At 35.0% G+C, this 16,075-nt stretch overlaps 1 protein-coding gene across 1 annotated transcript in view; it reads right to left on the bottom strand.

Moving 5' to 3' along the window:
• The window catches only part of CHM (CHM Rab escort protein), a gene marked incomplete at its 3' end in the record, with an annotated part of 160,434 nt that overhangs the window by 118,365 nt on the left and 25,994 nt on the right, over positions 1-16,075 (bottom strand). The gene's annotated exons all lie outside the window — the stretch shown is intronic.

The raw sequence follows: 16,075 nt of genomic DNA on the forward strand, positions 1-16,075 counted from the left end.
ATTGTTTACCTCTTCATACCCATGAGCTAGCAAAACACATAAATTTGTTTAGCTTTGGAACTCATTTCTAATTATAATGAACATGTTTCTTGAAAAGTGACCATTATTGACAAATTTTAGGATCTCCCACCTCAGTTTCAGAACATAATAATGACACCGAACAAAAGGAGATGTCAACAGAATGTCAAGTCAAGAATCAAGAAATGGCAAGCACAAAAGTCCTCCCTCCCACCATCACGACTACATACCTTTTATTACCCTACCTTAGAGAATCCTGGAGGAAAATACTGTCTTTCTTAAAAATGGAAAAGCTGCCAGAATATTAATAATCTTCAAAGGCACAATGGGGATTCATTCTATACTTTGAAAGGTCCATTACAAATCATCCAGAAGTCAACTGACAATAAATGTTGGCAAGGATGTGGGGAAATAGGAACTCTTCTACACTGTTGGTGGGATTGCAATCTAGTTCAGTCCCTATGGAGATCAGTGTGAAGATTCCTCAGACAACTGGGAATGGATCCACCACTGGGTATCTTTCCAAAGGGGTTGAAACCTGAGAACTACAGTAATATATGTATAACCATGATCATAGCAGCATAAGTCACAATAGTCAAACTATGGAACCAACCTGGGAGTCCATCAATAGATGAATAGATTACAAAATTATGAGAACTATACACAATGGAACTCTAGTCAGCAATAAAGAACAAAACTATGACATTTGTAGGAAAATGGATGGGCCTAGAGAACACTGTGTTAAGTGAGATTAGCCAGTCAAAGACAGTGAAGGGTCATGTGTTTTCTCTCATATGCACAAGCTAGGGAGTAACTGGGATACCAGAGGGACTCCAGATACTGAAGGAGAAACCCCAGTGGAGTGAGAGAGGTGGTATAGGACAAGTGGAAAGGGAGGGAGAGAATCAATGAAGGAATCGCTTCCACTGACATGAAGTAAATGTGTGAGAATACTAATGTCAATCTCAATACGCTGTATGGGGAAGGGGGGAGGAGGGAAAGAAGGGAAAGGAGGGGAATAGAAAGAGAGCCAGGGAAAAAGTCCACCCAATGCTGTGTGTGTGTCTGTCACCATCACTATTTACTACAGTAAGATTTGAGATTACAATACACTAATATTAAACATACATAAAAAGGAACAACACTTACAATAGGGCTATCTAAAAGTTGTCAAAATAAAAATACGTGTATTATTTGACTTCATAACAAAAAAAAAAAAAAAGAAAGGGTCATTACCCATAGCTCTACAATGCCTAAGAAATCAAGTGGGATGGATTTTTCTGTAGTTTTGGTCATACATTAATTTGTAAAAAGCAAATTAGGTTTTGAAAATTGTTCTTAAACCATTAGTGTTACAACATTATATTACTAAATAGTATGCTTGCACGTGGAAAAAATGAGCAATACATAGTGGTAATAGTAAAACAAAACAAAGACATAATTTTGCTATTTTAATTTACTTAATCTGTTAACTCATGAATTCATTCTTTCATCATGAAGCTTTATCCTCTCAGTTCTCCGAAAAAAAATGGAGCAAACCATCAGCAGACTCTTGCTAGTGGTATATAGGAAGAATGACACACATATTTGCCATATATGTGTGTATATGTGGATGTAATATATTGCCAGAAACACTGCTTGAATTTTTATAATAATATTTTAGTGATTAAAGAAAAAAGATCTTTTAAAACAAAGAAACATAAAAGATTTTATAGACAATGATAACTGTTTATTTATCTTTATCAAAATTCTAAAACAATCCCTAACTAGAAAAAAAACAAGTTTTCATTTGTAAGATCAAAGAGAAATCTAGGCTAGGTAATGACAGACATTCAATAGTGACACCATCAGTTCTTAACCTCCTAACATAATACTATTTGGCTAAATATGCTTTTTTGGACATGTTATTTCATATGAAACTGATTTTAGCTTTAAAAAATATGGTTATCATATAAGGCTAAAAATCAGAAACTGCATTTATGACAATTATTTTGACCCACATTATAAATCTACTAAATATGCATATACTATAATGAAATTTAAAGAACCCAAATGGTAAGTACAATCTTTTTTAAAAAAAAAGACTATAAAAACTGAATTTAAATGACTTCAGTGAGTTAGCAGTATTTTGAATTGATTTAGTTTCTTTTCACTCTTTATCTAAGGTGGTATACAGTAGAATGTAAACACTGATAGGAAACAAAACTAAACTGATATATATGATCATGAAAAAGGGCTGACCAGGCCATGGAAATAATTAATCATTGTTACAGGTCAATTTTGTTCAAATATAAGATTCTAATCTTGTTCCACTTCCTTTTAGTAACTTCAAAATTAAAATAAATGCTAATCTCTACATTTTGAATTGCAAATTTCTCTTCTAAATCACAACATCTATTCTTAAAATTTTACATGTCAACAGCTCATTAATATCTACAGTAAATGTAGCTCTCTGAAAAGAACCACAGATTCCACTTTTTTTGAAACAGTTCACACACAAAAAGAGCTTTTTCAATTATAATTTGGCAGAAATTAACTTCTGTTAATTAACTGCTGTTGATAGTGACACGTTGGGCAGTATTTATAAATCATTAGAAGCTGTACTTGGTATGTTCCAATGGGCCACTTCAGAATCATCAACCATCATCACTAGAACAGAAGATAAATGCAAACAATGACGGAAGATTAAAATAAGAAATCAGATATTCTCCCTATTATGCCGAAGCTAGGGAGAAAATGGGTTATAGGAGGAACTCTAAACAAAGGAGATACTATAGATGAGCAAATAAGGCAACCTAACTGAGGATGGGAGGGGGGAAGAGGGAAATTCTCTAATGCACAGGATGTACATTAACAACCATATCAAAGTCAATCACTAAGCCAAACATGAGAAAGAGGAAGGAGGAGGGAATGGAGTGGGAATTGGGTGATGTGTGTATGTATGTCTCCACCATCTTGTATCCCATTAAGATGTATGACTATAATGCACCAATAAAACATTTTAAAAAATAAAATTAAAAAAGTTAAAAATAAAAAATTAAAGTATTAAGTTGATATTCAGGAAGTCATGAATAGGACACATGCATAAAAAGAGTTCAAAGTGTATTTTTGCTTGCTGATATTCTTAAATAGCTTTTGTCTCATTTAATATTCATTGCTAGCTGGGAGTGGTAGCAGACACTTGAAATCTCAGCATTTGGGAGGCTAAAACAGGTTGTTTGTGGTTCTCAGACAGCCTCAACTACTTAGTGTAGCCCTTTGCAACTAAATGAGATCTTGTTTCATGCCGGGCGTGGTGGTGCACGCTTGTAATCCCCGCGCTTGGGAGGCAGAGACAGGAGGATCGCGCTGGTTTGAAGCCAGCCTTGCTGGCTTAAGAGACCCTGTTTCCACATAAAGTTAAAAAATAGGTCTGGGAGTGTAGCCCGGAGGTAGAAGGGCTTCCAGGAACCCCAGTACCACCAATAAATAAATAAATAAATAAATAAATAAATAAATAAATAAATAAGATCTTGTTTCAAAATAAAGAATAAAAAAATAGAGCTGGGGGTGTAACTTGGATGTAGAATGCCCCTGGGTTCCATCTCCAGTACCACAAAAAATAATAAAAATTAAAAAATAAATCATTGCTTAGATATAAAGACTAAAATCAAATTAGGAAAAATAACATTACTCAACAGTTCATCAAAATGAAATTATATTTTATTAGTACTGGGGAAGGAACCCAGGGGCATTCTACCTCCAAGCCACACCCCCAGCCCTATTACTATACTAGTGGATACCTAAATACATTTTCCTGCACAAAAACGTGAATTTTACCTATTTCTTACTGTAAGAACTTTTAATGAGACACTTTAACTTTAAATATACAGCGCAGTAACTCAAACTGACTTTATGTTCAGACAAAACGAAAGAGATCGTGAGTATTTCAAAAATATAAGAAATTCACAAATAGTAAGAAATTTGGGGAAATATCTTTTAAAAGTATTGGAATTTTAAGAAATAAACCATATGCATAAAAGTGTTTATTTTTTATAACTGAAATTTGAAAATAGATTAAAAAGTAACAATAGAAAACTGGTTAATTAAATCACAGTGTTTGTTTACATAAAAATACTATAAAAGCCATTACAACTGATTTTAAAAAGTCCTATTTTGGGTATACTAAAATGTTATTACAGAAATGGACATCAGTTCTCAGAAAACTGTACACGCCTAGAGTGTAGAAACTACTACTTGTCTACCAAACTGTTTCCTTTTCCCCTCCTTCTATAACTGGGTGAAGAAATTTGGCCATCAAGTTAGGGATAGTTAATCTCTCCATACAACTATAAATGGATAAACGATTAAGTGTTATTATCCAGAAAATATGAGCAGAGATGATATATACCATCCTAGGACCAGTCATAAATGGGCAAAATTATATCCATACACTGTCTCTTCTTCGAAGCTCGAAACTAGGCTAACCAGTGACCCAGCATATACTGTGCAAATGAATAAAACCCTAGGAGATAGTAAAGAACCCAGCAAAAAGAACCTGAGTCCTTAAGGAGCAGAGTCATTCTCTGATTAGCCCTGAACCCTTCACAATTGCTTGCATCCATCTATCTATCTATCTATCTATCTATCTTTCTTTCTTTCTTTCCTTCTTTCTTTCCTTCTTTCTTTTTCTTTTCTTTTCCTTTCTTTTCTTTGGTACTAGAGGTTGAACCCAGAAGCATTCTTCCTTCAAGCTATACCCTCAGCCCTATTTTATTTATTTTGACCTTTTATAGTGTTTTATTGCTGTACTGTGGCCATACATCTTAATGGAGTACAAGATGGTAGAGGTATACATGCACACATCACTCATTTAGCCCTTCCCCAATCCCCACTCCCTCCTCATGTTTGGTTTAGTGATGGACATTGATATGTTTGTGAATGTATATCTTGTACATTAGGGAATTCCCTCTCCCTCCTTCTATCCCCCTCAGTTAGGTAGCCTTATTTGCTCATCTGTGGTTTCTCTTTCTTTGTTTAGAGACCCTTAGATGACCCACTTTCTCCCTAGTTTCCGCATATTAGGGACAGCATCTTTTTTGTTTGTTTGTTTACTTTTTGAACAGTGTCTCACTAAATTGCTAGCCTTGAACCCATGATCCTCCTGTCTCAGTCTCCCAAGTACTAGGATTATGGGTGTGTACCACTGCTCTGAGCTTAATCACAATTTTTGTGTGTGTATATATGTGGTATTAGGGATTGAATCCAGGGACATTCTACCTCTAAGCTAGACCCTTAGCCTTGTTTTTATTTTATTTTGAAACAGTCTCACAAAGTTGTGGAGGGTCTTGCTAAGTTGCTGAAGCTGTCCTTAAACCTGTGGTCCTCCTGTTTCAGCCTTTCAAGTACTGAGATTACAAGTGTGAGCCATTATGCCCAGCTACAAATTTTTAAAACAATGTTTACTTGTGTTGTAACTATACATGATCATGAGATTCATAGTGATACATTCATATATGTACATGGTATTATATGACCTGTCTCCTTCCCCATACTTTCCATTTTTCTCCACCAGTCTCCTTCCATTACTCTACATAATTCTCTCTTCGTTTTCATGAAGTTGTTTTTTCTTTTTATTTTTTTCCCTTTAGCTTCTATATAGGAGAAAAACACAAGAGGCCCCGGTCCTACTTTTATCTGCTTCTTTGACCCTGGCCCCGACTTTCTCTTCAACAGATGACTATCTTCTAAACTATCATCATTTATAAATCTATAGATTATCATCCTTGGACCAATGCTTCATTGAACATATGTTAAACTGTACAGTCCCATCAAGAGCACAATGACCTAGACATACATTCTTAAACTATTCAATTTATCACAATTTTATCAAGGAATTGTTATTTTCCAGGCACTTGTAATAGACAAAACACAGGGCCTACAGATCTATAAAGAATAATGCAATGTGAAACATGTCACATCACAAAATGTACATAAAATGTTAAAGTACATACAGGCCAGGCATGGTAGCGCACGCTGGTAATCTCAGCATTCGGGAGGTGGAGACTGGAGGATAGTGGTTTAGAGGAAAGCCTCAGCTAATTAGCGAGGCCCTTTGCAACTCAGTGAGACCCTGTTTCAAAAAGTAAAAAAGACTTAAAACATAGGGTTGGGAGTGTAGCTTGAGAGAGAATGCCCCTGGATTTTATCCCCAGTACCGCAAAATATAGAAAAGTGCATAGAAATAAAAAAAATTGGTATTACTGAGATTATCAAGAAGTCTTCACTAGAAAGCAGTATTTTACTTGGATTCTGAATGAAGAGCACATATGACTCACAAAGAATGAAGACCAGTAAGAAGAAGGCATAAAATGTGAGAGAATACTGTATATTCAGAGACAGTGCATGGTGGGACACTGTTGAAGCATAATCACAGATGAAGGGGAAATTTTCCCTGAGAATTTAAGACTGCAAAGGTATACCACGAGTGAAATATGATGCTCTAATTTATAATACTTCCATAAACCAAGAACCCCCAAGCCTGGAAATTAACATGAAAATTGCTTAGGAGCAGTGTGGTACACAGAATAATGGCTCCCCAAAGATGTCCAAGTTCTAATCTCCAGAAGCTAGAATATATTATTTTGCACAGCAAGGGGAGTTTGCTAATGTGATGAAGGATTCTGAGATGAAAAGATGATCTCAGATTATACACGTGGGCCCAATGTAATCACAAAGTTCGGCAAGTCCCAGGCAGAAAGTCAGAATGGGAAGGCAGGATGACAAAAGCGGAGGTTGAAGTGATACACTCTGAAGATGAAAGGAGGGGCCACGAATGACCTCTAGAAGCTAGAAAAGACAAGAAATAGATTTTCCCCTGAAGCTTCCAAAAAGAATACAGCATTACCTACATCATAATTTCAGCCCCATAAAATTCATTTCAGACTTGTAACCTATATACCTGTAAAAGAATAATTATTTTTATTGTTTAAGACCCATTTGGGATGAGTGGTTTTAGCAGCAAAAGGAAACTAATATAGCCAGTAATAACAGTGGATGACCAGGCAAAAGGAAATGTAAAACCACTCAGTAAAGAGATCTCCCATGGATAATGTACTACTTAAGAAAAATTCAAAATTAAATCATTTCATGGGGATTAAAAAGAAGAATACTGACCTTAAAACTGGAAAAACAATAGAAACATAATTAAAACCTCCAAGAAGTTCATCTAATAGATTTTAGGTTTTGTTTGTTACTGTTTTTGGTACAGGGGATTGAACCCAGGGCCATTCTACCTCTGAGTTATACCCCAAACCCTACTTTTTTTTTTTTACTTTGAAACAGGGTCTCACTAAAGTACTGCATGCTGGTCTCAAACCTGCCACCTTCATATCTAAGCCTCCCAAGTCCTGGAATTACAGGAGTGTGACAATATGGCTGTCTTTGGGAGTATGATTTGAAAAAATGAAAGAATGAAGCATCAGGAAAATAGACAATAGTTTTTTAAAAACAAACAAACAGAACATCCAGAAGTAAGGCCACTGAAGTGAAAATAAAAGCTAGGATAAACAGAAAATCAAATATTTCTAAAGAGAGCATTAATGAACTAGAAAAGAGATCGGTTTGCAAGCATTTTTTAAAGGGCTAGATTGTTAATATTTAGGTTTTTACAAGCTAGGCAGTCTGTGTTGTGGCTACTTTATAGTGGGAAAGCAGCCATGATCAGTATGTAAAGATGTATATGTATGTATTTTTAAGCATTGCTGTACTCCAATAAGACTTCGTTTATAGAAACATGTGGCTGACCTATAGTCTACAGATTACAACCACAAAAGTAGAAGATAAAACTGAATAAGTTTCCCAAAATGGTAGCTGGGCATGGTAGTGTACCCTCATAATTCCAGTCATTGAGTGGTTGGGACAGGAAGATGGCAGGTTTGCAGCCAGTCTCAACAACTTAGTGAAGCCCTAATAAGCAGCTTAGTGAGACCCTGCTTCAAAATATAAAAGATAAAGGGCTAAGGGTATAACTCAGAGGTGGAATGCCCCTGGATTCAATCCCAAGTACCAAAAATAAGTAAAAAATGAGAAATAGCAAGCAAATATTAAGAGGAATATAAGATAAAAATCAGCTTGTAGAATCAGGCATGGTGGCACATGCTTGTAATCCAAGTACTTGGGAGGCTGAGACAGGATGATCTGAATATGCAGACAGCCTCAGCTACTTAGAGAGGCCCTCCACAACTTAGTGAGACCCTGTTTCAAAATAAAGATTAAAAAATAGGGCTGGGGGTATAGCTCAGAGGTACAATGTCCCTGGGTTCAATCCCCAGTATCACACAAAATATCAGCCTGCATATGCATCTAAGTTATGACTTGGCTACTGACCTACATTCTACTTAGCAAATGGACTTATTGCACCCCTCCCCAGTTGTCACCAAGGTTTCTACTAGCCCAGAAGCAAGATCATGGCAGCCACACCCTCTAGAGGCTCAATGATGGCTATTCATAATGATTTAAATGTCACCTGAGTTCCACTGTCAGCAACACTCCTGTAGAAGTGCAAAGTTCTGTGGGCAAGCCATATTTCAGCAGCTGGGTCTCTATAAGGTTGACCAAAGTTAAAGGTAGGCAAACATCTTTTAGGGGAAATTTATTCTTCGTTCATAGCCACAGTGTTCAAATATCCAAACCACTTATATGAGCCCCTATACATAGAAAGCCAAAGGGTGACCAGGAGGCCCACACAGCCAAGGCAATGCCAGGCCCCCATCATGACTCAAATGGCCACCACCAGCCCCAGGCTTTCAGAAGTGTTATGCTCTCAAAGCTCAGGCACTCTCCCCTCCCTGTGCTACCCTGAAAACTGGGCAGAATTCAGAAATCACAGCAGCAATTGGGTTTTTCATATCCAAACAGAAAATATTAAAAAAGAAATCTAGAAAACCCACTGTTTACTACCCAAGTAGTAAACTTGCCAATCACACTTGACATCCATAGCTATTTGCCTTGCAATAAGTGGACAATAGAACTTTGAGTAACCTGCAAAGGAATAAAAAAGCTAGAATTAGAAGACCAATATATCTGTACAAGAAATTCTAAAAGTAAACAAGAAAATGATGTTTGAAGCAATATCTGGAAATTTTTCTGCCAACAAAAAGGTATAAATATCTGGTGTCAAAAAACCAAACAAGTCTGAGCAGAATAAATGAAAGCAAAGTCCATTCCTTAAGAGATCATTTGAGACTGTACAACTACAAACATAAAAATGTTAAAACAGAAAGAAAAGAGAATTCACTTCCAATACAAAAGCATCACACTAATAGCCACTTCTCAAAGGCCACAAAAAAGCCAAAGGATAGAATACTGAGAGAAAAGCACAATTAATGCGAAATATAACTTGAGATTGAGCATGAAATAAAGAAATTAACTGAGTTTACCACTAAGAAACTCACATAGAAAGACCTTCGGCAAGTAGGATGTTGGCCCTAGCATGAAGAATAAGTAGAGAAGCTGGTGAAAATGACATGATAGTCTAGCTAAGCACTGATTAATGAAAAAAAAATAATAACAATGACCAAAAGGGGTATAGAAAGAAGTGTCACCCAAATGCCCAGATGACAATCAACATCAAAGAGAGGTGGTCATTGTGCTGCTAGAAAATAATTGAATATTTTGACCAGCTTGGGAGTTTAATCTAAAAATCTTTGTGAAAATCTTAAGGTTTGCTCAAAATAGAGGAGTAGAAATTTCATATATAAACTCCAAACTATGTATGTGAAGCAGAAGAAAGGGTAGAAACATACTCCTATATATTCAATTAAAAAAACCAAATGGAAAGAGAAGAAAAGCAAAGATATGGGAAAAAGAAATTATACATTAAGATGGAAGAAACATATCCCAATATTAATGAATCACAAGAAGTACAAATGAACCAAACTCACTTAAAAGACAAATTGTCAGACTTAAATAAGACAGGAAAATTCAGTGTTGGAGATGTAGGTTGGTATTAGAGAATTTGCTTAGCATGCACAAATCCCTCGGTTCAATCCTCAGCACCATAAAAAAAAAAGGAAAAGAAAACAACATTCATTTATTTGTTCTTTGTCAAGAGGTAAAAAAAAGGTTAAAAATAAAAGGGCAAGCCAGGCGTGGTGGCGCACGCTTGTAAAGCTTGGGAGGCTGGGACAGGAAAATCACGCAGGTTTGAAGCCAGCCTCAGCTACTCAGTGAGGCTCTCAGCAACTTAGTGAGACCCTGTTATCAAATAAAGTATAAAATAGGTCTGATAGTTAGCCCAGAGGTATAAAGCCCCTGAGTTCCACCCCCAGTACCACCATAAATAAATAAATAAATAAATAAATAAATAAATGGGCAGAAGATATATTAGGGAAAAAACAAGGAACTCTAATGTTATTACATTCATGCCACAAAAAATAATCATCAAAGCAAAAAGCATTACCTGGGAAAAAGAAATAACTATATAAGTATATTATAGTTTACTGAAGTTCTATGTCCCATTAATATACACTCAGAACATACAAAGCGAAAATTAAAAGAATTGCTAGAAAAAAATAAGCAAAGCAAAAATAAGAATTCATAGAAAAAAATAAAGATTGATGATTTTAATAGGCTTCTCTACAATTAGTAGAACAATCATATAGCATTAGTTATGAACAATAAAATTAACAAGTTTGACCTAATGAATATTTTAAGTCCCTATGTATATACATATATAGAAAGAACATATATAACTCCATATCTAAGAATTAGAGAAACATTCTTTTAAAGCCACATGAAACCATCTTTCCAAACCACTAACCAACTCTCAAAAATATCAAATAATCAATATCATGCAGAGTTCATTCTGTAACAATAATATAATTAAATTAGAAATCAAGTTCCAAAAAAGATAAATGGCATATATATTTTGTCAGAATATATAAAGATCTTTCAAAACTCAACAGTAAAATAAATAATCCAATTACAAAACAGCCAAAAGACAAGAATACATTTTATGGAAGAGGATATAAAGATGGCAAATAAAAACATAAAAAATGTTCAACATCATTAGCTATTAAGGAAATGTGAATTTAAACCATAATGAGCTACTAATACATACTAATGAGAATTATTTTTAAAAATAGGGACAAGACTATATTCTACCAAAGATGCAGAGGAACTGACTCACTCATACATTACTAGTGAGAATATAAAATGATACAAACACTCTAGAAAATAATTTGGCAATTTCTTTAAAAGTTAAACATATAATTACGGTATGACAAGCATTGCATTCCTGGGTATTTATCCCAGACAAACAAAAATTAATGTTTACACACAAAAACCTATTATAAATGCTCACACAGCAGTTTTATTTGAAATAGTCAAAAACTAGAATCACCTGTAACCCCAGGCTAAAACAGGAAGATTGCAAGTTCAAGACCAGCCTCATCAACTAGGGAAATTGTCTCAAAATAAAAAGAGCATGAAATGTAACTCAGTGAACAAGCACCTCATACCACACACACACACACACACACACACACACACACACACACACAGACACACAGAAAAAAGCAAACTGGAATCAGTTCAAATGTTCTTCAACAGAATGTTTAAACAAACTATGATACACATATAATATGGAATACTATTCAGAAAGAAAAAAAGAACAAACTTGATAAATTAAAAAAGCTAGATGAATCTCCAGGGAATAACACCGAGTGAAAAACTCCAATGCCAAGAGTTTACATATTATACAGTTTCATATTTGAAATAATAAAATATAAAGATAAAAAAGTGGTTGGCAAAATTGGCAATTGGGGACCTAAGAGAACAGGGAGGTGGATGTGGTTACAAAAAGGTAAATAAAGGATCCTGGGCTTTAACCATTCCATAGCCTTTAACTTTTTCTATATTATATATAATATACACATTATAAATACACATTTTTCTACAACTTACCTAATTGTCCGAACATTAAATTATAGGACTTTTAAAATGTACTGTCAATACTTCTGAAAGGGGGGACTGAGGTTATAGAGAATGGGGTACAGCAGGAAGAAACAGGAAAAACACAAGAAATTTTTTTTACTTTCTCTTTTATATCTTTTGAATGTTCTGAGTGTTGGAATTACAGACTCAATGATGTTGAAATAAAACTGAAAACCTAAAACCATACCTCTAAAAAAAATAAAAACCAAAGGAGCAAAGTAAATAATAATGACTATTATAAAATACTTTGAATTCATGAAGGGTAGTTAATGTGGTCCTAAGTGGAAAGTATGTATTGTAGATAATTATATTAAGCAAAAATGAAGGCTTAAAAATAATTAGAATTTTATTTTAAAAGTTTAGAAAAAGAAGTGATTCCATGCAAAAAAAAAAAGTACAAGGAAAGAAATTATAAATAGTAGATAGCAAACAAAGATACCACCGAAGAAGTCCAAAAAGCTAAAGCTGGATTCTTCAAAAAGGCTAATGGCAATTTTCTAGCAAGAAAGATAAAGAGCAAAAATAGGGAAAAAGGCACATATACTCATAATAAAACGTACATAAGGATAACTGTAGTAGGGTATAAAGAATGAGAAAGACAGAAATATATTATGCAGTTAAAAAGAAGGAAGAAGCCAATTACTAGGGACAATACTGGAAAGAGTCCAATGAGGAATTTCCTGGAGTCATCTCATACTACATGACAGTAGAATGAACTGGAAGGAATAGCGAAGACAGAGAAAACTAGTCAAATTGGGGCTGTCTTAGTAGAGCTGAAAGGACATAATGAAGAACTGAAAACGGGTTTGAAGGAAAGACAAAGATGTTAAGGGTAACTGTGAAGAGTAAATGTCTTTATCCAGTCACAGAAAGTGAAGGTAGAGAGAAGCTGGGAAACAAAAGAGACTAAAATCAAGGAGGAGAGAGGCGAGTAGAACAGTAGAAAGACAATGGGGGAAGGAGGTAGGAGAGGGGAAAGAAGACATGATGAAGAAAATAGTTCAAATAATGTTATGTTCGTATATGACGTGATCAATAATAATTTCAATGATATGTATGAAGGCGGGGAGGGAGCGGGGTGGGATCCACTATGGATAAGTATGTTTCTATCACTCTGAGCCTCGTTATGATGTATAATTTCAATGCATCCATAAAAGCGTATCATTCTAAATAATTATCTTTAACATCGTTGTCTTTCCTTAAATGGATAGAACTAAACAACATCACGGTAAGTGAGATTTGCCAGACTCAGGAAATCAAGGGCCACATGTTTTCTCCCATCCATGGAAGCTGGAGAGAAAACAGGAGAAAAAGAGACCTTATGAAAATAAGGAGAGAGATCAATAGAAGAGTGGAAAGGATGGAAAAGGCCTGGGGGAGGGAGGAGGGCTGGAGAAAGAAATAGAATATTATGTTCAATTGTGAATGCATCACTATCAATTCCACTAGCATATAGGGGAGGGGGTTAGTGTGAGGGAGGGGTGCAAAGTAAAACACACTGAGATGTGTATGTTCCTATCACTTTCATGCCACTACGATGCGCAACAACATTGTACCAATTTTCTAAAATATTAAATGTCAATATTCCTCAGCATATAAGGACTTCACAATAAAGCTCCAGTCTAATTCTAGTTTTATTGTAGGATAAAAAAAGAAAAGTAGAGACAATAGGAAGGACAAGAAAATATAATATGCATCTGGAAATGCCTTTCCTGGACTGTCTTTCTCCATATTAGTTCTTCTCCCAGGTCTGTCACTCTCAAATTTCTGGGAAATTTGTACAGCTCAGAATTGCCATAAATTTGCTAACTTATAAAAATTATATTATGCAGCCAGGCGTGGTGGCACATGATTGTAATCCCAGCACTTGGGAGGTTATGACAGTAGGATTGCAGGTTCAAAGCCAGTCTCAGATACTTAGTGAGGCTCTCAGCAATTTATCAAGCAAGACCCTGTTTCAAAATAAACAATAAAATAGGGCTGGGGGTTGTGGCTCAGAGGTAAACCCTTCCCCTGGGTTTAACCCTCAGTATCACACAAAAAAATACCTGTACATTGCTAATTATCGCACATGATAATTAGATTAAGCAAAGAGAGATGATATTGTCAAAAACCTCTAATTTAGGAGAATTTCCAACACTGATCAGATTAATTGAAACTATGCGATCCTCTTGTCTCAGCCTCCCAAGTACTGAGATAATAAGCGTGTACTACCACACTTAGCTACATGAGGAATATTTTTTAAGAAGTTGATTTCATAAAGGCTGAAAGTAGAATAGTGGTTATCTAAGGCCAGGGAGAGGAGAGCAGAGGAAATGAAGAAAAGAATTCCATCAAATGGTACTAAGTTATAGATAGATGGCAATTAAGAAGCTCTGAGGTACTATTTGTACAGGACAGTAATGACAGATAACAACGACAAACTATGTATTTCAAAAAGATAGAAGAAAGGATTTTCAATGTTTTCTCCATAAAAAAGATAAATGATTGAAAAAGTAGATATGTTTAACCTGAGTTAAACACTTCTCAATATGTGCATGTACGAAAACGTCACGTGAAGGGTTTGGTGGTAAAGCTCAGTAGTAAGATTCTTTGCCTTGCATTTGTGAGACTCTGAGTTCAATCTCTAGTAACATACAAACCCACAAAAATCACAGTGATGCTCCATAAATGTGTATAACACTTAATTTTTACATATCAGTTATAAATTTAATGTAAATTTATTTATTTATTTTTATTTATTTATCTATTTATTTTTGTGGTACTGGGGGTGGAACCCTGGGGCTTTTCTACCTCGGAGCTATACTCCAAGATCTATTTTATACTTTATTTGGAAACAGGGTCTCACTAAGTTGCTGAGAGCCTCACTAAGTAGCTGAGGTTGGCTTTGAACCTGTGCAATCCTCCTGTCTCAGCCACCCAAGTACTGGGATTACAAGTGTGCGCCACGACATCTGGCTTAAATTTAATGTAAATTTAAAAAGTAAAAAACAGTAAATAAAAAGATCTAGAAGAATCAATACTTAAATAAATATAAACTCAAAAACCATTGAGCCAGAGGATATACAATAGAAGAAAGTAGTTTAATAACTACTTTACCAAAAGTTTTAAGGTTGAGGTACTCTTTAATACCATAGGATTCTTGTTTTCCTAATCAAATTTTAATTTTAGAAATCAGTAAACTGTGTTTTCAAAAGTCTTCATTCTGAAAAATTTTTAGGTTTTGGGGAAAGAAAACAAAATAAGCAAGTACAAAGTTAAATATGTACTACTTGGTAAAATTCAGAAAGTTACTTAGCCTCTCCATGCTTCACATTCTCCACTTGTTAAATTTGGATAAAACCACCTACCTTTCCTTGGATATGAAGGGAATTCAGCTACTAACATAGATAACGTAGCTAACATGGTGACTAGTGTATATAATGTGAGCTCAACAAATAAAAATTTTACAGAATTTATAGGAAATATATTTTACTGAATTTTAGGTTAACTAAGGTTATTAGAAATACATTTGAGTTTTTATTTTTATCAAGCATTTTAAAATATACTGATCCAGTATCTAAGCTTTTAAGTTGGCAGATTTTTGGCATGTGAATTCATGATATTTTCAAAAGACTGAATAGAGAAATTAACAGAAGCAGTATTTGAGCACATAATACTGAAAGAGAATTCCAAAGGCAAGCCTTATGTGAAAACTGAATCTAGCTGGACGTGGTGGTGCATGCTTGTAATCCAGCATTCAGGAGGCTGAGACAGAAGGATCGCGGTTCGTGGACAGCCTCAGCTACTTAGCGAAGCTCTTTGCGACTCAGTGAGACCCTGCTTCAAAATAAAGAATAAAAAATAGGGATGGGAGTGTCATTCGAGTGTCCCTGGATTCCATCCCCAGTATGAAAAAAAAAAAAAACCACTAAGTCCAATTTAGCAACTCCATCCAATAACTGACGATAATATGCTTTTAAAATAAATTTAGAAAGAGTTAAATATAAATTAACTGATGCTAGTTATTCACAGTGGGATAATACATAGAAAGGCACAATAAACTGTGACAAATTTAATGGCATTTTGTTCTCTGACATTC

Source organism: Muscardinus avellanarius (genome assembly GCF_963383645.1).
Source record: "Muscardinus avellanarius genome assembly, chromosome: X".
Taxonomy (NCBI): Eukaryota; Metazoa; Chordata; class Mammalia; order Rodentia; family Gliridae; genus Muscardinus; species Muscardinus avellanarius.